The 24,870-nt window shown below is 37.7% G+C and overlaps 1 protein-coding gene across 1 annotated transcript in view; it reads right to left on the bottom strand.

Annotated features, from left to right (window-relative positions):
* The window catches only part of LOC106091249 (uncharacterized), a 100,831-nt gene extending 84,477 nt beyond the window's left edge, over positions 1–16,354 (bottom strand). The window contains exon 1 of the mRNA XM_059360898.1: positions 16,126–16,354. The gene's annotated coding sequence lies outside the window, so the exon portion shown is untranslated. The remainder of the gene's footprint in view (positions 1–16,125) is intronic.
* Positions 16,355–24,870: the final 8,516 nt, after the last annotated feature.

A 24,870-nucleotide genomic window follows, 5' to 3' on the forward strand; every position in this document is an offset into this window, starting at 1 on the left:
TCTTAATTACCTTTTATTTGAGCCCCATATTGTTGTGGTCAATAGGTTAGGTTAGTGAAGGTTAGGTAAGGTCAGAAAAGGTAAGCTTAGGTAAGGTAAGGTTAGGTAAGGTAAGGTAAGGTAAGGTTAGGTAAGGTAAGGTAAGGTAAGGTAAGGTAAGGTAAGGTAAGGTAAGGTAAGGTAAGGTAAGGTAAGGTAAGGTAAGGTAAGGTAAGGTAAGGTAAGGTAAGGTAAGGTAAGGTAAGGTCAGGTCAGGTAAGGTAAGGTAAGGTAAGGTAAGGTAAGGTAAGGTAAGGTAAAGTAAGGTCAGGTAAGGTAAGGTAAAGTAAGGTAAGGTTAGGATAGGTAAGGAAAGGTTAGGTAAGGTAAGGTTGGGTGCATATAAAAATGTTATGGCAGCCAAGTAAAATCTTCTCCACAAAGAGGTGTCGCACTGTGGAATGCCGTTCGGAATCGGCTATAAAAAGGAGGCCCCTTATCATTGAGCTTAAACTTGAATCGGTCAGCACTCATTGATATGTGAGAAGCTTGAAATGTTCATGGGCAAATTTGCATTTACTTCACCCAACAGCTAAAACACACCCCAAACGGGAAATATTTACCGACTATGAGAATATGGGTCTCAAATAATTAGAGCGCGAATCCCCAAATTTCGACTTATATATTGACCACACCTTTTCAGAGGATGCACGATCCGCATCGTTTGGATGGCGGGCCATAGTGCAGTAAGGGGGAATAAAAAAGCTGACGAAATGGCAGTAAAGGCCAGATCTCGAATGGATTCGTGATCTACTCTTAATTACCTTTTAATTGAGCCCCATATTGTTGTGGTCAATAGGTTAGGTTAGGTTAGGTAAGGTAAGGTTAGATAAGGTAAGGTTAGGTAATGTTAGGTAATGTTCGGTAAGGTTAGGTAAGGTTAGGTAAAGTAAGGTAAGGTTGGGTTAGGTAAGGTAAGGTAGGGCAAGGCTAGGTAAGGTAAGGTTAGGTAAGATAAGGTTAGGTAAGGTAAGGTAAGGTTGGTAAGGTAAGGTAAAGAAGTTAGATAAGGTTAAGTAAGATTAGGTAAGATAACGTTAGGTAAGGTAAGGTAAGGTTGGTAAGGTAAGGTAAAGAAGTTAGATAAGGTTAAGTAAGGTTAGGTAAGGTTAGGTAATGTAAGGTAAGGTTAGGTAAGGTAAGGTAAGGTAAGAATACATAAGGTAAGGTAGGGCAAGGCTAGGTAAGGTAAGGTTAGGTAAGATAAGGTTAGGTAAGATAAGGTTAGGTAAGATAAGGTATGGTTGGTAAGGTAAGGTAAAGAAGTTAGATAAGGTTATGTAAGGTTAGGTAAGATAAGGTAAGGTAAGGTAAGGTAAGGAAAGGTAAGGTTAGGTAAGGTAAGGTTTGGTAAGGTAAGGTAAGGTAAGGTTATATAAGGTAAGGTAAGGTTAGGTAAGGTTAGGTAAGGTTAGGTAAGGTAAGGTAAGGTTAGGTTAGGTAAGGTAAGGTTAGGTAAACTAAGGTAAACTAAGGTAAGGTAAGATAAGGTTAGATAAGGTTAGATAAGGTAAGGTAAGGTTTGGTAAGGTAAGGTTGGGTAAGGTAAGGTAAGGTTAGGTAAGGTAAGGTAAAGTTTGGTAAGGTAAGGTAAGGTAAGGTTAGGTTAGGTTAGGTAAGGTAAGGTTAGGTTAGGTTAGGTAAGGTAAGGTTAGGTTAGGTAAGGTATGGTTAGGTTATGTTGAAAAGAGGGTGTGGATATTAATACGCCCCTTGCCACTATGGGCATACACCTAATCGAGCAATCGGCTTGTTGTGAGCTCTAAATACTAAAAAGTAACCTCGAAAAAGAAACGTTGAGTCAGGAATTCCGTGCTACTTGCAAAAACCCCAATTGTTTTCCATACCACGCCACTATGTTGGTTCATGTCTGGTATTGTTTCTCCACCTAAGTACCGATGTCTGGTAGCCGCGAAGGCCGGGCAATGGCATAGCAAATCCTCCAACGTCTCATGGTATTCCCCACATGCCCCACACGTGCCATCATTTGCCGCACCGATTTTGTTTAAGTGAGCTCGTAGTCCTGGAGGTTAGCATGTCCGCCTATGACGCTGAACGGCTGGGTTCGAATCCTGGTGAGACCATCAGAAAAAATTTTCAACGATGGTTTCCCCCTTCTAATGCTGGCAACATTTGCGAGGTACTATGCCATGTAACGGTGTCGCACTGCGGCACGCCATTCGGACTCTGCTATAAAAAGGAGGCCCCATATCATTGAGCTTAAAACTCGAATCGGACTGCACTCATTGATATGGATATAGCTGCCTTATAGACCGATCTCTCGATTTAAAGTCTTGGCCCATAAAAGGCACATTTGTAAGCCAATTTCGCTGAAATTTGACACAGTGACTTATGTTAGGCTTTTCGACATACGTGTCGTATGTGGTTCAAATCGGTCTATGTTTGGATATTGCTACCAAAAAGGCCAATATTTTGTTGTACAGAATTTAACAATGACTTGTACTTATTAGACCACTCAATGTCCGTGCCCAATTTGGTCGAAATCGGACCATATTTCGATATAGCTGCTTTTGGGGCATATGTTATGAATTCTTCATAGGATTATGAAGAAAGGTGTTTTGAGGTGGCTTAGTCCCGCATCAATTTCACCAGCTTTAGAAGGGGATACCCCCTGCTGAAGAATTTATCTGATAGGTGGACTTGAAATCAGATGACGAGGTAATACTGGGAGTGTTTGAGAGAGAAATTCTTTGTACAAATTATGAACTAATCTGCGTTAAAAAGCAATAAAGCCATTGCAGGAACCACGAGCAGTATAATGTTGTCACATAGTAAACACATGTCGTATGATAGCACCTAAAGTCACAACTTGAAATAATCTGTCTTTTGTGAGGCTCCCTAATGTGAAAATTTCAAATTGTTTTTCATTTAGGCATAAATTAAGATTTTCCATTTTAACGAGACAGCACAATGAACGAAAATATGAATGTAATGTGGAAACACAAGCGTTGATTGAATAACATTTTCCACAAAGTTCGTAGGTTAGCGAACAATTGCAGCCTATTTTCTTAAGTTCTGGAAAGCATGGGAATCAACAACTATTATTGTCTTTTATACCAAGGGGGAAAAATTTAAAGAAATTATGACGAATTTTTTTTTGAGGAGAAAAATATTAATTCCTGGGTAGAAAATATTCTCTAATGACAAAATTTCAATAAAACTCACTCTAAAAATGAAATTAAAATAACGTAAAACGTGCTAAATTCGTATCTTGGGTACCCTCCACCGCTAAAAATTTGCCTATATTAACTCAGTTCGTATATGACTTACTTACACGTCGAGTGAGAACATCTTCACGGACAGTAAAATTGCCATAAGGGCAATAACAACCAGGACGATAAGGTCACGAATATTCTTGCAGTGTATAAAATAGATTAACGCCTTCTCTGAGGATGGCAAAATCCGCATCGTTTGGGTGCCGGGCCATAACGGAGTAAGAGGGAATGAAAGGGCAGATGATTTGGCGGTGAAGGCCAGAGGAGTGCCGTCAATAAACTAGGCTAATCCGAAGCCTTTCGGGTCGAGGCAGTCCTAGTGAAGGGCGTGGGCGGCGAATGCACATGCAACACTGTGGAACAGCGAAATGGTCGGTAGGACGTTGAAAATCCTATGGGGGATCCAGATCGTGAGGAGACGAGGCTATTACTGAAAGGAAGTAAGGAGGAGGTCAGTATAGCTATTAGTATCATAACGGGACACACAGGACTACGAGCTCACTTAGGTAAAATCGGTGCGGCACAAGCTTCATTATGTGTAGGGCATGCGGGAAAGATGATGAGACGTTGGAGCATTACCTTTGTCATCGCCCGGCTTTTGCGTCTAACAGACCCCGGCACTTAGGTGGGGACACTATACCAGACATGAACCAAATTAGGGGAAAACAATGAAAGCATTTAGTTCGGCCGGGCCGAACTTGGGATACCCACCACCTCGGGTGTATATGTAAACCCCCTTTCACCACAATCTGGTGAAAATTGGATAACTTATGCACTCGAAGTCGGCACGGACATTGAGTGGTCGAATAAATATAAGTCACTGTTGAATTTTGTATTTCAAATTTCAACGAAATCGGGTGATAAATAAAGCTTTTAGGGGCTTCAGACTCTTTATCGGCAACTCAGTCTATATGGCAGCTATATCTAAATATAGTCCGATCTAAACCATATTTGGGCCATATGTTGGGTGGCCTAAAGCTGCTCATCGTTTCAAATTTCAGCGAAATCGGTTAAAAAATAAAGCTTTTATGGTCTTCAGACCCTTTATTTGGAGATCGGTCTATATGGAAGCTATATCCAAATATTGTCGGATCTGAACCATATTTGGGTCCTATGGTGGGAAGCTTAAAATAACCTATTACTTTAAATTTCATCGAAGTCGCGTTATAAATTAAGCTTTAATGGGCTTCAGACCCTTTCTCTGGATATCGGTCTATATGGAAGCTATATCCAAATATGGACCGATCTAATCCATATTTAGGTAAGATATCGGGAGGCTTAAAGTAACTCACTGTTTCAAATTTCAACGAAATCGGGTAATAAATAAAGCTTTTATGGGCTTTAGACCCTTGATCGGGAGATCGGTCAATATGGTAGCTATATCTAAATATGGACCGATCTGAACCATATTTGGGTCAGATGTTGGGAGACTTAAAGTAACTCACTGTTGGAAATTTCAACGAAATCGGGTAATAAATAAAGCTTTTATGGGCTTCAGACCCTTTATCTGGAGATCGGTCTATATGGCAGCTATATCTAAATATAGTTCGATCTGTACCATATTTACGTCAGATGTCGGGAGGCTTAAAACTGCGCACTATTCCAAATTTCAGCGGAATCGGTTAAAATATAAAGCTTTTATGGGCTTAAGACCCTTTATCTGGATATCGGTCGATATGGAAGCTATATCCAAATATGGACTGATCTAATCCATATTTAGGTAAGATATCGGGAGGCTTAAAATAACTCACTGTTGCAAATTTCAGCGAAATCGGATAATAAATAAAGCTTTTATAGTCTTCCGACCATTTATCGGGGGATCGGTCTATATGGTAGCTATATCTATATATAGACCGATCTGAACCATATTTGGTTCATTTCGGATTTTTTAGCAAAATCGGATGAAAAATAAAGTTTTTATGGTCATAAGGCCCATTACCGAAAAATCGGTCTGTATAGCAGCTATATCCAAATATGGTCCGATTCGACCCATTCAAGAACTTAACCAACGTGCATCAAAAAGACGTATCTGTGCCAAATTTCATCTCAATATTTAAATTTTTGAAGGCTCTAGAGTGATTACAAGAGACGGACGGACAGACGGATAGACACACGGACATCGTTAAATCGTCCTAGAATATTACGACGATCCGAAATATATATACTTTGTAGGATCGGAAAGTGATATTTCGATGGGTTGCAAACGGAATGACTTAATGAATATACCCCCTATCTTACGGTGGTGGGTATAACAATAAAGGATTTTCTAAGTACCACGGAATTCCTAACATAGATTTTCTCTTTCGAGGTTACTTTTTGTTGTATTTAGAGCGCACAATTAGCCGATTACTGGCCTAGCTGTATGTCCTTAGTGGCATAGGGCGGACTAATATCTGCACCCTCTTTTCAACCTAACCTAATCTACTGTAAACAACACAAATAGCGCTCGTATGTCAAAACATGCTGAATACGCATAACCTCAAAAATGTCAAGCTTTACGATAGAGCTGTCAGTTGGCCCATTGCAACACAAGGGTTGTCCAATCCCGAAATATAAAAGGCAACCCTCGTATATACATTTTCTAGGCCTGTTGTTCATGATGGTCGGTAAATAACGATGACCATACACTTTCACAAAATCATCTCCACAAGTTGTCAATATTTTCAACAACGCAAATGCAAACGCAAATTTTGCCCATGAACATTCCACTAAGGAACAGGGCAAACTTCTCACATATCAACGAGTGCAGTCCAAATCAAGTTTAAGCTCAATGATAAGGGGCCTCCTTTTTATAGCCGAGTCCGAACGGCGTGCCACAGTGCGACACCTCTTTGGAGAGAAGTTTTACATGGCATAGTACCTCACAAATGTTGCCAGCATTAGGAGGTGAAAACCACCACTGAAAATTTTATCTGATGGTCTGGCCAGGATTCGAACCCAGACGTTCAACGTCATAGGCGGACGCTGCGCTACGGTGGCCTCCAACGCCTATTTACGATAATAACACCATTGTTTCACGATTTGATGACATCATTGCTTGGTTTTTAGTTGTATAGGCCATTGGAGCGGTATAATTTGCCTTGCCAGGTTTAAATACGAACAATGTCCTTGCCTTCTGCCTGACCTTTGGAGTTTATTTCTACAGATCCCGTTCATTTATACGATTGGAAGCTTCTCACATTAGTGTCTGTAATGATAAGCTCTGGATTAATCGCATTGCTTCTCAAGGGGAAGGTTAGGTAAGGTTGAAATGAGGGTGCAGATATTAATCCGCCCCATGCCACTATGGACCTATAGACCTAAGCCAGTTCTCAAGGCGTAAGGGGATGCTATTGCTGAACATGGAGGCCACCGTAGCGAGGAGGTTAGCATGTCCGTCTATGACGCTGAACGCCAGGGTTCGAATCCCGGAAAAATATCAGCTTTGGTTTTCCCCTTACTAATGCTGGAGACATTTGTGAGGTATCCTGCCATGTTGAAACTCCTCTACCAAGTGGTGTCGCTATGCGGCACGCCGTTCGGACTGGGCATATAAAAGGAGGCCCCTTATCATTGAGCATTAACTTGAACCCAACTGCACTCATTGATATGTGAGAAGTTTACCTCTGTTCCTTAATGGAATGTTCATGGCCAAATTTGCATTGCTGAACTTATTTCCTTGATTTTCTGGTCAAGGGTTTTCTCTTTTTAAACGTTTTCAAATCTAGAACCACATTCAATGTAATCTCCTTCCAAGGTAATTACTTTTGAGCTTATAAGTATTATCATGGAATATTGTTTTCGACATTTCCCTTGATACTTTCCACAAACAATGTGGCCAATCAATTTCCTTAAGGCCAGGCAAATCCTCAGAACACTTACATATAAGTGAAGGATTTTACAAATCCTTGTTTTTGTAAACACCATGAAACTTTCCAGGATATAAATGCTGTGGGTTGGATTGTATGTGTGATTGGGTGTATGCGGGCATAGATCTTTGTAAAATGTTTTTATTTTATTAACAAATCAAATGAAACAATAAATTTCAATTTTGAATTCAAATAAATACAACACAGAAGAAAAAAAAAACAACGGTTACCAAACAAATCCTTCATTCTCTAAAAACACCAACACCAATACCAAACAGTTAGACATACATGCATGTAAACATATGGATTCATAGGGACTTTCATACAAGTTCTCTTAGGTTTGTATGGCTTTCTGTGTGGGAGTGTTGTATGGTATCATTTGTGTGTTATGCTGAACTAAAACTTTTCACTTTTTCATGTCGAATCAACTTAAGTTCAATTGAGTGGAATTGGAATTCGGAGAGACTCAGTCAAGTGTGTGTGTGTGTGTGTGTATGTTATGTGTGTCAAAAGGTAGATTCATAATAAGTGAAAACCAGTATAGGTTCGGTTGGGCCGAACCTTGCGCATCCTCCAATATGGATACATTTTTGATGCGGTATAATTGTAAAGTGTAACAGTAATTATATCCACACTATGCCCGACCCGGGCCCGCTCCGCTGCGCCTTCTTTTACTTCATATGGAACAAAAGTTTCCTTGGAATATTTGTTTTCGAAGATCTTTTAGTGAAATACCATGCTCACTTGACTAAGAGTTTAACAATATAAGTGCCTTTATCTGAATCCCAAATGATCTCTATTGGTCTACGAATTTAAGTTTGGATGTAAGGTGTACTCCATTCTTAAAATACTTCATTTCAGCACCAATATTCTCATGATGTCTGATTTAGTGGTGTTTTCGGGGGAGAGATGGTCCCCACAGGCACTTGGCCCTGAAAAAATATCAGCATCGTGTTCTTCTTTCAAATACCATTTATTTAAACCCCAGTTTACAGGATGAGGCGTCCACCCAAACACATGGCCACAAAATAGGTTATCAAATTCGTTTTCTAATCTCAAATACCTTTAATTTGAGCCACATATTGGCATGGTCGAAAAATTGTTACCCTCTGGGGGGGTGTTTTGGGAAAGGGTTGATGCCCTAAATACATGTTCCTACATTTGGATATCAAATTCGTATTCTACTCCCAAATACTTTTATTTGAGCCCCATATTGCGATGGTCAGTAAAAAATTGCTCTTTGTGGGGTATTTTGGGAAAGGGGTAGACCCCTAAAAAATTGCTCCAGAAAATGGGTATCAATTCTTGCTCTACCCCCCAATACCTTTCATTTAAGCTCCACATTGACATGGTCGGTAAATAAGCCAGATTTAGGGGTGTTTTGGGGATTGGGGTGGTCCCCCAAACACTAAGCCCCGAAAATATATCAGCAACGTGCTCTATTCTCATATATTACTTATTTGAACCCCATATTGCCATTGCCCTCAAAATTGGATATCAAATTCGATTTCAAATCTCATTTAAACTACTTATTGCAAAAGTCAGCAAATATATCCGGTTTGGGGTATGGGTCTAAAAACTTTGAATATTTAGTTCCACTCTCTTTAGGACCCAAATTGTCTTTGTGAGCAAATATTGGGTTGCCCAAAAAGTAATTGCGGATTTTTCATATAGTCGGCGTTGACAAATTTTTTCACAGCTTGTGACTCTGTAATTGCATTCTTTCTTCTGTCAGTTATCATCTGTTACTTTTAGCTTGCTTTAGAAAAAAATTGTAAAAAAAGTATATATGATTAAAGTTCATTCTAAGTTTTATAAAAAAATGCATTTACTTTCTTTTAAAAAATCCGCAATTACTTTTTGGGCAACCCAATACGTCCTATTTGGGGGTTGTTATGGTGGTGGGACATCCGCTAGACAGTTGACCCCTAATGTTGATATCAGATACGTGGTCTACTCCCACATACCCTTAATTTGAGCCCCATATTTTCATAGTCGGCAAACATGACTGGCTTGGGGATGTTTTGGGGGGGTTAGCCCTCCTAGGTACCCCATCTGAAATTTGGATACCAATTTTATTTTTAGGGTACTATATGAGAGCACACAAAATTTCGCTTAAATCGCACCACCCATCTCTGAGATCTTGCGTTTCTGAAAACTAGGGTAAGGGGGAGGGTCCGTCCCCCCTTCAAATATCAAAAAATGTAGTACCCTATTTTCACCACGGGGTCATTATGCACTTAAGCCTGATTCTGTAGCACTTAATTTAAGGGCCTATTCTCGAAACTAAAGGCTGTTAAAGCGAATATAACTAGAGATGGGCGATGGGGAAATACCCAAAAGGTATTTACCCGGTAAATTTGCTAAATGCCAGGGTATTTACTGAATAAATTGGGAATTTTTCATCCTATTTTGACGAAATTTGGCACAGTGAGTTCTGGTAGACCCCTACCTATTTCTGTGATGTGTGGTCTAGATCGGACTATATTTGGATATATTGGGTAGCCCAAAAAGTAATTGCGGATTTTTTAAAAGAAAGTAAAAATGATTAAAAATGATTGCATTGTCACAGGTGTAAAGCAAATAAAAGATCTATCGGCTGCTGAGACTATAATCAAGCTATCTACAGATGTTGGGATAGCAATTGAAAAGAATTCAATTTCGGATGCCTATTTTCTTAAAATCAATAAAGAAAGTGAAGAAAAAACCATTGTGGTCAAATTCAATTCAAGACAATCAAAAGAAACTCTTACAGCGGTCAAAAAAAGTATTCATCATTAGCAAAATTGATAATAAATTCACTTATTTCGGGTAATTGAAGAAAATTTAAAGTAAACAAATAATGCAGTTTTATGCAATAGTTTATTTTTCGTAATATGTTTTAAAATAAATTCAAAAAATAAATTTAATTAGCGCAAAAAATGCAATTTTATATAATAACACCAAAAACAGAACAAAAAAAGTATTCATCATTGATGTGCTATCATCAAAGTCAAATTCAAATATTATTTGGGAATCCCCCTTTTCTGTTTTATTTAGTAAAGGAGGCTTTGCCCTTGACAGCAAATATTTAATTTCATTGAAAATATAGTTTTTGTCAAAATGGGTCGTAAGCAAAACGAGGTTTCTGATGAGGTAAAAGTTTTGATAATAAAACACCACAGGAATGGTTTAACTCAAAAAACTATCAGTGAAATATTAAATAGACCACGATCTACTATACAATCCATCATCAGAAAGTGGACAGAAACGAAAACTGTTGACAATAAACCAAGATCTGGTCGACCAAAAGCACTTTCAGTTGGAGATGTGCGTTGGCTAGTGCGGCAAGTTCAGAAAACTCCGAAGACAAATGCGACCATTCTTCGTAAAAACACTATGGAATATTTAGGGAAGGAAGTTACTACACAAACAATTCGAAATACACTCAAAAGGCATAGTTACAGAGGAAGAACTGCACGTAAGAAGCCCTTTATAAATAAAATAAACCGAGTGAAAAGGCTAAACTTCGCAAAAATGTATGTAAAACAGCCAGAATCATTTTGGAAAACAGTCATTTTTGCAGACGAGAGCAAGTTTTATCTTTTTGGGTGCGATGGAAAGGTCATAGTGTACAGAAAACCAAATACAGAGCTTGAAGAACGAAACACAGTTGCTACTGTAAAACATGGTGGAGGTGGTTTAATGGTTTGGGGGTGTATGGCGGCTTCAGGGGCGGGAAATCTTGAAATTATTAATGGAGTAATGGATCATAAGTATTACATTGACATTTTAAAGAGGAATTTAAAAGATAGTGCTGTAAAACTTGGGCTTGGTAATAACTTTCAATATTATCAAGATAATGACCCCAAACATTCTGCTTTAAATATCAAGATGTGGATGCTGTATAACTGCCCCAAAGTCATTAAAACTCCTCCTCAAAGTCCCGACTTGAACCCAATTGAACATCTTTGGGAACATCTCGAACGCAAATTGAGAACGCGCAATTTTTCGAGCAAGAGTCAAATGCAACAGGTGATAATGGAGGAATGGACTAATATAGACCAAAATATAACCGCTAAATTAGTCCAATCGATGTCAAACCGTTTAAAAGAAGTTATAAGACGCGGTGGTCGAATAACAAAGTATTAATTTTTTTAAATTATGTTATTTATTTTTTTGTTTTTTTGCAATGATGAATACTTTTTTTGTTTAATTTTTTGTGTTCAGCTGTAAAATGGCCCTTTTTGTTCCAATAAATACTATTTTTTTTTTCTTTAAAAACAATGAAATTGTGTACATATATATCACACAAGCACTACTGCATCATTAGTTTAATATGTTTTTATTCCAATTGTCTTTTGTAGACTTATTAAAAAAAAAACATTGAATGATGAATACTTTTTTTGACCGCTGTATGTCAATCATGCCTAAATTAAAAGAAATGGAAGGTACTAAAAAGGTGTATGTCAATGAATTTCTCAGCCGCGAAACTATGGACTTATTGAATTATGCCAAGATACTAAAGAAAATGGGATATAGATCAGTTTATGCAGCTTCTGGTCGAGTCTTCGTCAAAAGAGGTGAACTATCTAAGGCAAAGTTAGTGCGAGATAAAGATGACGTAGACAAATTGCTGGCTGAAGTTGCAACGTACCAAGAGAAAAGGAGATCAAGGCATGTACCTACCGCTGATGATTCAGATAACAACCACTTTGAATCACCGTTATAAATTTATATATGTTAATTTTTTTTCAATTTTTTTTCCTTTTTTTTATGATGATTAATCAATATTTTAACAATTTTGAAGAATTTAATATTAAACTAAAAAATTTACATGGATGTTTCAGTATTATTTCTGTTAATGCCAGAAGTATCTCATCAATTACAAAGTTCAATATGTTCAAAGGTATTATTGCTAAAAGTTCGGTGCTTCCTGCGGTTATTGCTGTGCAGGAAACATGGTTTTTTGCTAATATTGTTCAAGTTTACAATGTACCAGGGTACAAATCTGTTCATTGTTGTAGATCAGATGGATATGGCGGAACGTCTTTATATGTTCGTGATAATTTAAAATTCACACAGTGCATAAGTAGAAACTATGTTGAGTCAACTTTTTGATTTTGAACTGAACAACAAGCCATTAAAATTATGTTCATTTTATAGATCCCCAAAGTGTGGTGAAAGTATATTTTTTACAATTCTTGAGAGTTTACTTCAAGACATAGGACGTCATTCAAGTATTATTGTTGGGGATGCCAACATTGATGCGCTGGAGCAAGATTCAGCCGTGGATTTAAATAATTTGCTTTCGTTGTTTGATTTTACAAATACGCATACTTTGGTCACTAGACCTCTGAGCAACAAATCTATAGACCATGTCCATGTTAATGTGCCAAACAATGTTTGTGTAAATTCGGTAGTGAATGAAATTTCCGATCATAATATGCTTTCCATTTCCGTTAATCTTAATATTGTCCAGCAGGAAACAATAATCACTGAGCATACTCGTTGCGATTACTCTCAATTGAGGTCATACTTGCAAGATAATATAAGGACTATATCGTGGACAGAAAATCCATCATCTGATACATTTAACATAGTTTCTTGTATTCAAAATGCTATAGACTTTGGTACTTTTAAAATTCGAAGGAAACAAAATTTAAGGAGACGAATATCTTCCTGGATCAATGGCAATTAGGGAAAACTTTTCGACTTAAAAGAACAATTGTTAAGGAAAAGGCGTAAAAGTCCTGGCGACAGAGCAATTGCTGAAGATCTTAGAAGAGTTAGCAAAGTAATTAAAAGGGCTTATAAGGATTCGATGAATGTTTATTATGAGGCGAATTTGAGCAAAATTCAGACTGACCCTAAGAAGACATGGCGCTTTTTGAATGAATCTCTTGGAAGAAACCCTGTCAATCACATAAAGCTAAAAGACCCAGACACTAATATGGATTTAAGTGATGCGGATATTGCCAATAGGATGAACCTGTTTTTCTTGAATTCGGTTGAGACACTAAGAGAACAAATTTTATCAGATCCGTCAGATCATTGCAATTCCTTGCAAACTATGAACTACTTTCATACCCAGTTTCAACTTCATTCGACTTCTGATGATGTAATTCATAATATTTTATTGAATATGAAAAAGGGAAAAAGTTGTGGCCATGATGGAATTTCTCAGAAAGTTTTTGAAACTTGTTCCGATCTTTTGGTTCCGTATATTGTGAAAATATTTAATAGGATGATCAGTTGCTCCATCTACCCTGACATATTAAAAATTCACAAGGTAGTTCCGATACCAAAAGAAAAAAATTGTTGTGTAATTGAGAAATTTCGCCCTATTTCAGTTTTACCCCTAATAGACAATATTTTTGAAAGAATTATTTATGATAAGCTCTCTAAGTTTTGTAATGATAACTGTTTGCTCTATGATTATCAATTTGGTTTTAGGAAAGGTTGTGGTACAGAAGAAGCCACAGTAAATATAATTAATTCTATATGTGATGGGTTGGATCAAGGAAACAGTGGTGTTGCAGGCATATTCTATGACCTTAGCAAAGCATTTGATCTTATTGATCACGAAATATTAATTCGGAAATTACGATATTATGGGATATGTGGAACAGAGCTTTCTTAATTTGAAAGTTATTTGTATAACCGAAGACAGTTTGTTCAAATCAATGCACGTAGAAGTAGTGTTGAGTATGTGAAATATGGAGTCCCTCAAGGTAGCGTACTTGGTCCACTCTTGTTCACAATTTATATTAACGATATGAAAAACTTTTTTTAAACGCCGATGATATATGTTTGTTGTATCCATACAAACACGAAAACGGAGTGAGGGTGTATATGGAACGGGATTCATCTTTGATATTTGAATATGCTCGCATTAATAAACTTTTCGTAAATCCCCTCAAGACACAACTTATAAGATTTAAACCACACTCTCGTTTTCAGGACAACTTCAGTATCCATGTTGATGGAAATGAAATACGTGAGGTCAATGTTATTAAGCACCTAGGACTTTTTTTGCAGAGTAATCTAGTATGGGATAAACATATTGCTCATATAAAATCGGAAATTGCACCTGCGATTGGACTATTATACAAGTTTAAAAACAAATTCAACCACAAATCTAAATTTCTTATCTTTAACGCCCTAACTCAGAGTCACTGCAATTATTTGGCAATAATTTATGGACACAACAAAACAACGCAACTGAAAAGTCTTCATAGGTTACAAAATAAAGGGTTGAAGGCGGTTGCTAATTTGCCCATGAGATTTTCAACGTTATTATTATATAAAGAAATTTTTCCAACAGTTTTGCCTATTCATTGTGCTTACATTTTTCAATTATTAATCTATATGTTTAAATATTTACATAATATTGGTCATCATACAATATCATTTTTGCGTAGACAGCACCAGTTTAATACTCGAAATTGTAATCAACTTAATATGCCATTTTGTCGAACTGAAACAACAAAACAGAGGATTGAATATTCTGGTAGTCAAGCTTTAAATAATTTGTCCTTAGATCTCATGTCATTAACAAGCTTATCAAATTTAAAAAAAAAATTAAAGGAGTATTTGCAGCAAAATATTGATGGACTTCTGGCATGATTTGCGTTAAAAAGAACTTTACAATAATAAAATATAATGTTAAAGATAATTATATATGATTTAATATTTGCCAACTTGCCTCTAAAATGCCTTATGGCGCTGAGGCCACATATATTGTAATTATATAAATAATGGTTTTATTGAAATAATAAAAACAAAAAAAAAGTAAATGCATTTTTAATAAAACTTAGAATGAACTTTAATCAAATATACTTTTTTTACACTTTTTTTCTAAAGCAAGCTAAAAGTAACAGCTGATAACTGACAGAAGAAAGAATGCAATTACAGAGTCACAAACTGTGAAAAAATTTGTCAAAGCCGACTATATGAAAAATCCGCAATTACTTTTTGGGCAACCCAATAGCTGCCCTATAAACCCAGCGCCCGATCTCCCGATACAGGGTATTAAGGCCATAAAAGATCCATTTACTACCCCAATTCGATAAAATTTGGTACAGCGAGGTCCGGTAGACCCCTACCCATTCCTGTCAAATGTGTTTCAGATCGGACCATATTCGGATATAACTGCCATATAGACCTATCACCTGATATAGTGTATTGAGACTAAAAAAAGGAGCATTTTTCATCCGACATCGATAAAATTGGGCACAGCGAGTTCTAGAAGATCCATCCACCTATTTGTTGAATACCGTTCAGATCGGACCATATTTGAATATAGCTGCAATATAGACCAATCTCCCGATATAGAGTATTTAGCCCATAAAAGGTGAATTTTTCCACCCGATTTTGATGAAATTTGAAACAGTGAGTTTTGACAAACCTCTACATCGTCCAGAGCGGACAATATATGGATATAGCTGCCATTCAGACCGATCTCCAGATATGGGTTATTGAGCCCATAATAGGTCTGTCAAAGCTCACAGTTTAAAATTTCATCAAAATCGAATGAAAAAGGCTCCTTTTAGGGCTCAATACTTAATATCTGGAGATCGGTCTATATGTGCGATCTTAACGTTAGTGGGTATTTACCCAATAAATACTCAAGGGTACCGGGTGTTTACCCGGTAGAAACCCATCTCTAAATATAACTGACCCAAATAAATTTCCGTGACTGACTCTGCCCCCGGCGAGCTTCAGCTCAGCAACCAGAGGTAAATTCGTCGTTACAGTATTGAGCTTCATGTATTGGATTCGAACCTAAATGATGCGTTTTATCCAGATTATGAGTTATGTTCACCCTTATAAACCCATGTACCAAGTTATAATACCCCGTGTCCTTTGTATTGATGTAGTGTGCCTAATCAAAAAATACACATATCAAATATTTGATCCTTCATCATCCTCGCCATGGATGGGAATGAGGGATTCATCATTCTTTTAATGATTACCTAGAAATGTGCATAGAAGGTTAGTCATGCTTACGAAGTGCTTACCTTTTCTTCTCTGTTTCACAATTACAATTAAATTGAATTTTCCATTAAATTCCCCAAACTTTATTTAATCAATGGCAGCTTGTGCTATCGCCTGTCTCCTCAACGTTCCGTTTATCTCTGATGTGTGTTTTGCGACGAATGAGTTTTTCAAGTTTCTAAATTTCTTTTCAAGGATCTTCTTCGTGTTATCTTTGTGAGGATATGCTTCTGCTGCTACAATACTTACTACCTGTAATGAAGACCAAAGGGAGAAAGGAAGAATGAGTGAGTGAATGCGCAGCAAGCAGGCAAAGTGTTGTTGAGAAAAATGGGAAATGGGAAATTTGAAATCTCGTTATTAAGTTTATTTTCCAAAATGAAAATATTTGCCGATTTATTGGTTTCAATACATAATTCAGATTCATTCGAATCTGTTTGCTTACGCTTCATTAGTTTTTTGATTTATTGATGGCTGATGGATGATGATGATGATGATGATGACGATGATGATAATAACAATAACAATCATAATGATGATGATGATGATTAATGCATTGTTCATAGAAATTGGGGAAATCAGGTTTAATATCTTGAATATGTTGGCAATTATTTAGGAGAAATTGATTAAAGATGGTTGCAGATTGTAAAGATGGATGGATTTAAGGCATGGCAAGGTATGGCTGTCCACGTGCCTTACAATTTAAGTTAAGAGTAGATGTGAAACCAAACTGCGGGTTGCCAATTTTGTTGTATTTCTTATTACAAAGAGCAAAAAGTGAAATTAATTTCTTTGTATTGTCTATAATGCCTGTAACGATTCTCATAAATTAGGGCCAATGGGTTGGTCTTACAATTTATGCATTAATTAAATATGCATATGAGGATAATTAGAGGTATTTTTAAGGAAGAGAAGAAAGTTGAAAAAAACAATGAACTAAAAAAACACAATGTAAACAAATATTTAATCTATAATCCGTTTAACATATTTATGGAAATAAGCCGGTAATATGCAAATTGTAAATTTTGTCCATGAACACTCCATTAAGGAACAGGGGCAAACTTCTCACATATCAAGGAGTGTAGTCCGATTCAAGTTTTAAGCTCAATAATAAGGGGCCTCCTTTTTATAGCAGAGTTCGAATGGCGTGCCGCAGTGCGACACCTCTTTGCAGAGAGAAGTTTTTATATGGCATAGTACCTCCCTAATGTTGCCAGCAGTAGAGACTCATGAAATATAATCACGAGATCGGTTTATATTGGAGCTTTATCAGGCTGTGAACCGATTTGTGCCATACTTGGTGCAGTTTTTGGTGGTCAAACCAAGACACTTCATGCAAAATGTCAGTCAAATCCGATAAAAATTGCGCCCTCTAGCGGCTCAAGAAGTCAAGATCCAAGATCGGCTTATATAGGAGCTATATCAGGTTATGAACCGATTTGGGCCATACTTGGTGCAGTTTTTGGTGGTCAAACCAAGACACTTCATGCAAAATTTCAGCCAAATCGGCTAAAAATTGCGCCCTCTAGCGGCTCAAGAAGTCAAAATCCGAGATCGGTTTATATGGGAGCTATATCAGGTTATGAACCGATCGAAACCATGCTTGACAAAGTTGTTCGAAATCATAACAAAGCACTTCATGCTAAATTTCGGCCGAATTGGATAATGATTGCGCCCTCTATCGGGCCAAATCAGATAAGAATTTCTTCCTCTAGAGGCTCAAGAACTCAAGATCCGAGATCGGTTTATATGGGAGCTATATCAGGTTATGAACCGATCGAAACCATGCTTGACAAAGTTGTTCGAAATCATAACAAAACACTTCGTGCTAAATTTCGGCCGAATTGGATAATGATTGAGCCCTCTATCGGGCCAAAACGGATAAGAATTCCTTCCTCTAGAGGCTCACGAAGTCACGATCCAGGATCGGTTTATGTGAGAGCTACTGCAGGTTATGAAGCGATTTGAACCACACTTAACGCAGTTGTTAGAAGTTAGAAAAAAAAAACATCAGGGAAAATTTCAGCCAAATCCGATAAGAAATGCGCCCTCTAGCGGCTGAAGAAGTCAAGATCCCTGATCGGTTTATATGGGAGCTATATTAGGTCATGAACCGATTTGGGCGCAGTTGTTAGTAGTTAAAAAAAAAACTCTTAATGTAAAGTTCCAGCCAAATCCTAAAAGAAATGCGCTCTCTAGCGGCTAAAAAAGTTAAGATTCGGAATCGGATTACATGGGAGCTACTTTAGGTTATAAAACGGTTTGAATCACACTTGACGCAGTTGTTGGAAGTTAAACAAAATACATCATGCAAAATTTCAGCTAAATCAGATAATGATTGCGCCCTCTATCGGCTCAAGAAGTTAAGATCCAAAATTCGTTTATAAGCTATATCAGGGTATAAACCGATTTTAGCCATACTCGGTACAGTTATTGGCGGTCAAACCAAAACACTTTATGCAAATTTCAGCCAAATCGGATAAGAATTGCGCCCTCTAGCGGTTTATATGGGAGCTATATCGGGTTATAAACCGATCTAAACCATACTTGGCGCGTTTGTTTGAAGTCGTAACAAAACACTTCATGCAAAATTTCAGCCAAATTGGATAAGAATTGCTCTTTCTAGCGGCTCAAGGAGTCAAGATCCGAGATCGGTTTATATGGGAGCTATATCGGGTTATGAACCTAAATAAACCATTCTTAGCGGAGTAGTTAGAAGTCAAAATAAAACACTTTTTGTAAAATTTCAGCCAAATCGGGTAATAATTGCGCCCTCTAGTGGCTCAAGAAGTCAAGATCCGAGATCGGTTTATATGGGAGCTATATCAGGTTATGAACCGATCGAAACCATACTTGACACAGTTGTTCGAAGACATAACAAAAGACTTCATGCTGAATTTCATCCAAATCGATAATTGCGGATAATAATTGCGCCCTCTAGCGGCTAAAGAAGTCAAGATCCGAGATCGGTTTTTATGGGAGCTATATCAGGTTATGAACTGATTGAAATCATACTTGTCACAGCTGTTCGAAATCATAATAAAACACTTCGTGCTTAATTTCGCCCAAATCGGGTAATGATTGCGCCGTTTATTGGGGCAAATCGGATAAGAACTTTTTTCCTCTAGAGGCTCATGAAGTCAAGATCCGTGATCGGTTTATATGTGAGCTATATCTGGTTATAAACCGATTTGAGCCACACTTGGCATAGTTGTTGATGGTCAAACCAAAACACTTCAATCGAAATCGGATAATAATTGCGCCCTCTAGCGGCATAAGAAGTCAAGATACGAAATCGGTTTACAGGGGAGCTATATCAGGTTATGAACCGATCTAAACCATTCTTAGCAAAGTCGTTGGAAGTCAAAATAAAAAACTTTTTGCAAAATTTCAGCCAAATCGGATAAGAATTACGCCTTCTAGCTCAAGAAGTGGATTTATATGGGTGCTATACCAAGACATAAACCGATTTGGCCCATTTACAATCCTAACCGAAGTAAGAAGTATTTTTGCATAATTTGAAGCACCTAGCTCTACTCCTTCGAATGTTAGAGTGTTTTCGACAAACAGACAGATAGACAAACGGAAGGACATGGCTAAATCGACTAAGAAAGTCAAGGCGATCAAGACTATATATAAAAGGTGATTTTTTAGCTATTATATTTCTGACAACAATGGTTTAAACAATTCTCGCACGTTTCGTGTTTTGTTTCACTGTCAAACATCTTCAGTCTGGTCTATAATTAAACCATTGATGGTCCTACAAACGAGCAACGCTTGCAAATTATTGAATTTTATTATCAAAATGCGTGCTCTGTTAAGAAAGTTCATCGTGAACTTCTTCCATTTTACGATGAAGCTCATTTTGGCTCAATGGGTACGTAAATAAGCAGAATTGTCGATTTTGAAGTGAAGATCAGCCAGAAGTATTGCAAGAGCTACCAATGCTAGCAGAAAAAGTCACAGTTTGGTGCGGTTTATGGGCTGGTGGCATCATTGGACCGTACTTCTTCAACGATGATGCGATTTGTAATGCAAGTGTGGTGATATCCAACTTTTTATACCCACCATCGTAGGAAAGGGGGTATATTCACTTAGTCATTCCGTTTGCAACACATCGAAATATCAATTTCGGACCTTACAAAGTATATATATATCGGATAGTCGTAAAATTCGAGGACGATTTAACGATGCCCGTGTGTCCGTCCGTCTGTCTGTTGTAATCACTCTAGAGCCTTCAAAAATTGAGATATTGAGCTGAAATTTGGCACAGATAGGTATTTTTGATGCACGCTGGTTAAGTTCTTGAATGGGTCAAATCGAACCATATTTCGATATAGTTGCTATATAGACCGATCTGCCGATAAAGGGTCTGAAGCCCATAAAAGCATTATTTTTTAACCGATTTCGCTAAAATTTGAAACAGTGAGTAGTTTAAGGCTTCCCGATAACTGACCAAAATATGGTTCAGATCGGACTATATTTAGATATAGCCGCCATATATACCGATCCGTCGATAAAGGGTCTGAAGTCCATAAAAGCTTTATTTATTACCCAATTTTGCTGAAATTTGCAACAGTGGGTTATTTTAAGCCTCCCTACATATCAACTAAATATGGATTTGATCGGTTTATATTTAGATATAGCTGCCATATAGACCGATCTGTCGCAAAAGGGTCTGAAGCCCATAGAAGATTTATTTTTTAAGCGATTTCGCTAAAATTTGAAAGACTCACCAGCCTCCTGACACCCGACCTAAATATGGTTCACATCGGACTATATTTAGATATAGCTGCCATATAGACCGATCTGCCGATAAAGGGTCTGAAGCCCGTAAAAGCTTTATTTATTACCCAATTATGTTGAAATTTGCAACAGTGGGTTATTTTAAGCCTCCCTACATCTCAACGAAATATGGATTTGATCGGTCCATATTTAGATATAGCTGCCATATAGATCGATCTCCCGATAAAGGGTCTGAAGCCCATAAAAGCTTTATTTTTTAACCGATTTCGCTGAAATTTTAAACAGTGAGTAGTTTAAGGCTTCCCGATAACTGACCCAATTATGGTTCAGATCGGACTATATTTAGATATAGCCGCCATATATACCGATCCGTCGATAAAGGGTCTGAAGCCCATAAAAGCTTTATTTATTACCCGATTTCGCTGAAATTTGCAAATCTGACACTCGACCTAAATATGGTCGAAATTGGACTAAATTTAGATATAGCTGCCATATAGACCGATCTCCCGATAAAGGGTCTGAAGCCCATAAAAGCTTTATTTATTACCCGATTTCGCTGAAATTTAAAACAGTAAGTTATTTTAAGCTTCCCAACATGCGACCCAAATATGGCACAGATTGGACTATATTTAGATGTAGCCGCCATATATACCGATCTGCCGATAAAGGGTCTGAAGCCCATAAAAGCTTTATTTTTTAACCGATTTTGCTAAAATTTGAAAAAGTGAGTAGTTTAAGGCTTCCCGACAACTGACCCAAATATGGTTCAGATCGGACTATATTTAGATATAGCTACCATATAGACCGATATCCCGATCAAGGGTCTGAAGCCCATAAAAGGTTTATATTTTAACCGATTTCGCTGAAACTTGTAACAGTGAGTAGCTTAAGGCTTCCCAACGTGCGACCCAAATATGGCACAGATCAGACTATATTTAGATATAGCTGCCATATAGACCGATCTCCCGATAAAGGGTCGGAAGCCCATAAAAGTTTTATTTATTAACCAATTTCACTGATATTTGCAACAGTGGGTTATTTTAAGCCTCCCTACATCTCAACCAAATATGGATTTGATCGGTCCATATTAAGATATAGCTACCATATAGACCGATCTCCCGATCAAGGGTCTGAAGCCCATAAAAGCTTTATTTATTACCCGATTTCGCTGAAATTTGAAACAGTGAGTTTTTCTGAGCCCTACGATATCCGACCTTAATATGGTCCAGATCGGTTTATAATTGGATATATCTGCCAAAAAGACCAAGATTGTATGTATAGACCACTCAATGTCCGTGCCGAATTTGGGTGCTTAAGTTAGTAAATTTTCACCGAAGTGTGACGAAATGGGATTTACGTATATACCCGAGGTGGTGGGTATCCAAAGTTCGGCCCGGTTTGTTTGTTTTTTTTTTTTCAAAGTACCATTAATACCATCTCTGTTTATATTGCTTGTCACAATAATTGACTTCATCTTTTAATAAAGTGTAATTATATAATTAAACGCTGTAGCTAATTAGCAGATAAGATTTGGTCATTAAAGAATAAAAGACTAAGCAATTCAATGAAAGAGTAATTAATTTAACTTAAAGGCAAAATAATCACACTCTAGTAGGCCATGGTGTGCCAAGAGTATTAAGCTGCTGGAAAGTTGGTCTTCTTTGACGTTCTAAGGCAAAAAGTCTCCATTTATAAATTGCGTTTTAATTCAATGTTGGAAAAGGCCCTCCCTCCATGCAAACTACCTACGTACGTTCATTGCCAGTTTCGAATATTTTTTTTTTATTACAACAAAATATTACAGAAATTGATTCTTTTGTTCGTCATAGACCAACCAACCAGCCAACCAACCATTCATTCAGTCGCGGCCACCCCAAGGCAATTTCCATGCCGGCGTTTTTTGTTTTGTTTTTAGAGCTAAAAAAAATATTTAAAAAAATTAACTCCGGTTTGTTTTTTTTTGCAACTGATTGGAATTTGAACATGAAACTCGTGTCATGTTCATGTTTAATGAATTTTTAACATTATCTGTGGATTTTTTTTCTTCTTGCTAAAAAAAAATTGTGTTTTTTGCTCCGAAAAGCCTGATTTCTGAAAAACGTGAACTATGTTGCCTTAATTGAATTCCTTTAAAGTGGGAGGGAAAAAAAGTAACAAAACAAATATATTAATTAATGTTGAATGGCTTAGAGACATTGTTTTGACAGACAAAGTTAATCATCATCCAATTTACAGGGTTGATTGATTTGCAGATAGGTAGGAGATTTATTTATTTACCAGCCGAACCCGGCTCGCTCAGCTGAGCCTTCTATAACTCTCCCTTCTTCGCCCTGGATGTGGATATCGAATTCATGCCACAGTAGCCTACGCTGAACGCCTGGGTTCGAATCCTGGCGAATCCATCAGAAATATTTTCAGCGGTGGTTTTCCCCTCCTAATGCTAGCAGCATTTGTGAGGTACTATGCCATGTAAAACTTCTCTCCAAAGAGGTGTCGCTCTGCGGCACGCCATTCGGACTCGGCTATAAAACGGAGGCCCCTTATCATTGAGCTTAAACTTGAATCGGTCTGCACTCATTGATATGTGAGAAGCTTGGCCCTGCTCCTTAATGGTATTCAGTGGTGGTTTTCCCCTCCTAATGCTGACAACATTTGTGAGGTACTATGCCATGTAAAACTTCTCTCCAAAAGAGGTGTCGCACTGCGGCACGACGTTCGGACTCGGCTATAAAACGGAGGTCCCTTATCATTGAGCTTAAACTTGAATCGGACGGCACTCATTGATATGTGAGAAGTTTGCCCCTGCTCCTTAATGGTATTCAGTGGTGGTTTTCCCTTCCTAATGCTGGCAACATTTGTGAGATACTATGCCATGTAAAACTTCTCTCCAAAAGAGGTGTCGCACTGCGGCACGCCGTTCGAACCCGGATATAAAAAGAAGGCCCCTTATCATTGAATCGGACTGCACTCATTGATATGTGAGAAGTTTGCCTCTGTTCTGTAGTGGAATGTTCATGGGCAAAATTTGCATTTGGTTATCACCCCTTAATGCTGCCTACATTTCCTAGTTACCATGCCATGCATGGTCATTTTAAAAATTCTCCCCAAAGAGGTTTCGCACTGCGGCACGCCGTTCGGCCTGGGCCATAAGAAAGGTCTCTTATCATTGATAAACTCAAATTGAATCGGAAGACACTTATTGCCCCTACTCGGTTCCTGGGAAAAATTTTTACTCTACTACCAAATGTCTTTCTTTTGAGTCCTATATTACCGTATTGGTAAAAATTTCCGGTTTAAGGGGTATTTCGGGGGTGGTCTTTAGGCCATTCAAGTAAATATAATAATCGTGCTCTATTTTCAAAAACATTTCCTATGAGCCCCATAATGGCATGATCGGTAAATAAGTTGTGTTTGAAGGTGGGGTGGACCCCAGGGTCTATGTCCCGAAAATGAATATCAATTTCCCGAAAATCAATCAATTTCCACACCAAATAGCTTTTATATAATAGGGAGGTATTTTGGGGTGGGGCGGCTCCCCAAATACATGGCTTTATATTGTAGTGATTGGTCTGTATATCCATTTGGCGAGCTTTGGGCGGCACCCGACCCTAACAATAGAAACCTTGTTTTGTTTTAGATGGCTGTGAGAGTGCAAAACAAGTAAAAGCGTGCAAAGTTCGGCCGGGCCGAATCTTATAAACCCTCCACCATGGATCGCATTTGTCGAGCTCTTTTCCCGGTATCTCTTTTTAGGCAACCAAAGGATAAAAGCAAAGAATTGCTATGATACTGGAGCTATAATATCAAGTTATCGTCTGATCGGACCATAAAGAACTGAATGTTGGAGACCATAGTAGAAATTTCAGCCAATTCGAAAAAAAATTACGCCCTTAAGGAGCTCAAGAAGTAAAACAGGGAGATCGGTTTATATGGGAGCTGTATCAGGCTATAGACCGATTCAGACCATAATTGTCACGTATGTTGAAGTTCATGAGAGAAGACGTTGTAGAAAATTTCAGCCA

Source organism: Stomoxys calcitrans, chromosome 1 (genome assembly GCF_963082655.1).
Source record: "Stomoxys calcitrans chromosome 1, idStoCalc2.1, whole genome shotgun sequence".
In the NCBI taxonomy this organism is placed as follows: domain Eukaryota; kingdom Metazoa; phylum Arthropoda; class Insecta; order Diptera; family Muscidae; genus Stomoxys; species Stomoxys calcitrans.